The following is a 3,204-nucleotide window of genomic DNA, read 5'->3' as shown; positions in this document are numbered from 1 at the left end:
GTTGTGCAGAGGGAATTCCACCTTGTGGTTTTTCCCATTATAGTGTTGCAAGAACACCTGCACTTGGCTGACTTTCTCTTCTGCTAAAGATACAGGATCAGTCTCAGGCCATGAACCTGGCAACCCTAGTTTACACATATTTAAGGCTGTGTGGGATTATGGACAATGGCTAATAGCAATAACAATCTAATTGCTCAGATACTATTGGAAATAGGGAACTTCACATGCTGCCACTAGGGGGTAGCATTTTACATGCTTTAGTACAGTTAAAGGAGAAGGGAAACTATAGTTTGCTGTGATATAGCTTCCTGTTTGATTGTTGTTTTGCCCTCCCCTTCCTCCTTCTTCTTGCTGTGCTGCCTTTTTGAATCCTCCATTACCACATGAGCAAACAGGTGTGAGGCTGCTTGCCAGAAGATGGAAACTATGGAATGAAGTAACCCACATTTCTGCTTTCTGACTTCCTAAGCTGTGTCTGTATCTCTGTATACATGAAGAGGTTATAAGTAAACTAATTGTAAACTAATACTTTACAGAAGAAAGTTTGTTTGCTTTATTCTGCTAGACTGTGTGAGAGTGGAGGTGGGGCTGGTTATTACTCATTCTGTTTTTGACATTTTTACTCTGCTAATTGTTTTATCTCATAAAATCTGACAGGTACTGGGGCAAATAACGGGAAAGTTGTTGCCATGCCTTACCTGTGAGATTTCCAGAGACATCCATTGGCTGTTATTAGAAACAAAGTGCTGGACTAGATGTGGACCCTTGATCTGATACTGCATAGCAGTATCTCATTCTATGACGGGTGGGCAACCTCTGGCCTTCCACATGTTGTTGGACTTCAGCTCTCACCAGCCCTGGCCTGCATGACAAAGGGTCAGGGAAGATGGGAGCTGGAATCCAACAACGTCTGAAGGGCCACAGATTAGCTGCCCCTGACACTAGGTATAACATACAAATGTACACTACTATAAGAGCAGGAGCATGGCTTTATATGGATGTTTTGTGCAGGGTAACAGAAGTTGTGGGGATGGTGGTGGAATTTCAGGCAACACAATGAATAGGTAGAGCTTTTTGTAGATTGGATGCCTGTGTGTATAGTACAAGTAGAAAGGAAAATAATTGTCTACCTGACTGGATTTTTTAGTGTCTGCTGGCAGACGGTCGTGGCGGTTAAACATGAGCAAAATGCCTGTCACCTACACAGATTACTGAATGACAGGTGTAGTAGCAGAAGCACAAAATAGCAGCATCAGGTAAGAAAAGATATCACTGTGTGACAAGAAAGATGACACGTAATGAATCATTAAAGCAGGGAATTTGGATTAAGGTTATAGATAGGAACAAGAAAGGGGAGAGGGGAAGCAAATCTGACAGTATTTATGCAGATAAGGGTGATTTTTAAAGGGATTGTAATACTCATCGTGTGGGATTTTAATTACCCTGAAACTCACTAGCCTGGGAATTTGAGATTATCTTAAAAAGTGAGTTGTCTTCCTTTTGAATATGGAGCTGTTTTCCTTCAGGTTTTATTGGCAATCCGAAAATCAAATCTGAGGAAGATTTTTGGAACCTCTGTATCCTTGGGCAGTAGAGTAATGTCAATTAATACTGGACATTTTTCATTTAACAGCAGCAATTAACAAATACCCCTGACATTCTCAATGCCGCTTAAGATGAAACAAATATTTCCAAAAGGGTACAAATACAAATACACAGAACATTGCAGCACTCCTGAATAATGAAAGAAACCTTAATGCATCAGAATATATTTTTACACTATCATTGGGATTAACAGAAGGAAAAGGTCAGCAAACAGAAAGGACAGAGCTGCCAACCTGTTCTTAAAAGGTCAGCACTCAGAATAAAGGTGTAGGCACCACCCACTGGCAAGTCCCATGCGCTGACTTTTGCAAGTCTTTGGCAAAAGCTGGAATTGCATTGCCTGAAAAGAGGGACCATGGGATAAGCTATCGCAGGAGCTAGCCAGTTAGAGGATTGGGAAGGAAATGTTTAATGAAGATATTTTTATGAATAAAAGAAACATTTGTATCTATGAAACAAGGCAGCTTCCTAGATCATCTTAAGCCAACAACGAATTGCTTGTTTATAGGAATCTTGGGCTGTAATTTTGCGTATCCTGTCTTGGAAGAAGTCCCATTATACTCGGTGGGACCTGTTTCCAAGGAAACATGCATAGGGCCATGCCGTTTGTCTTCTAAGGTAAGGAAGTCATGGAGGCTTTGCCTTATGGTTGCTTGGAACCCTCCCTTTTTCAGTCTTCTGCTCAATTAGTTTTGTCAACCAGTTTTCTGGCAGGGTCCCCAATCCTTAAACTTATAGGCAGTAATCAACAGCCAAAGTGTTTTCTTATGTCATCTGTTTGCATGCCAAAGAATCTTCACATATTGATTTATGTCTGCTGTATTTCTTTTAAAGGTAAGGATGCTTGAGGTATTCAATCTTTTAAATCCCTACGTGAAAATGATCTGATCCGCACCTTTCAGATTAATGAGCAGACTGGAACTTAGTCATTCTCAGCAGCATTAATGAAGAAAACCAGCATTTATATACAAAGAAAATACATGTTTTAAATATAGACTTTGAGACAAAAATATGTATTTACATTTTTATTAAAATATGTATTAAATGTATTTTGCAATTTTTTTAAAAAATGTGCAGATTAAAGCAGAAATGTAACAGACTTGGTTTGTTTATTACATTTATATCCTTTCCTCCAAGGAGCTCAAGTGGTGTACATGATTCTCTTCCTCTCCACTTTATCTTCACAACCACTTTGTGAAGTAGGTTAGACTACCCAAGGTCACACAGTGAACTTCATGGCTTGAGTGGGAATTTGAACCCTGATCTCCCAGGTCCCAGTCCAACACTATAACCATTACACCAAGGTAATCTGCTTCATCCAAGAACATCTGAATGTGCATGGCCACAATCCTCTTGAGTCTGTTGTCCAATATTTGGAATTGGGCAGTAGTTGTTTAACATCTCAGGGTCCAGGGAGGGCCTGTTACAGGACGGACACCCCACCACCTCTTTCAAGGTGGTGTCAGTGAGAAATTTACTACTCCCTGAACTGGCCCAGCCAACCTCTCCCAACTTGCTCTAACAAGCCATGATAGGTAAGGGTTAACCAAGAGAGTACATGGTTGACCCCGCTTCTCCATATGTCTTCTCTATGTCCTC

The 3,204-nt window shown here is 40.6% G+C and overlaps 1 long non-coding RNA gene across 1 annotated transcript; it reads left to right on the top strand.

Moving 5' to 3' along the window:
• The first annotated feature begins 360 nt into the window (after positions 1-360).
• Positions 361-2,516, top strand: LOC133378299 (uncharacterized). The gene is made up of 4 exons (XR_009760941.1): positions 361-436; positions 1,148-1,256; positions 2,114-2,223; positions 2,440-2,516. It is a non-coding gene; the product is annotated as an uncharacterized LOC133378299 (long non-coding RNA).
• Positions 2,517-3,204: the final 688 nt, after the last annotated feature.

This window comes from Rhineura floridana, chromosome 2, assembly GCF_030035675.1.
Source record: "Rhineura floridana isolate rRhiFlo1 chromosome 2, rRhiFlo1.hap2, whole genome shotgun sequence".
NCBI lineage: Eukaryota > Metazoa > Chordata > Lepidosauria > Squamata > Rhineuridae > Rhineura > Rhineura floridana.
The sequence above is the reverse complement of the archived record's forward strand: the minus strand, read 5'-3'. Positions and strand labels throughout refer to the sequence as shown.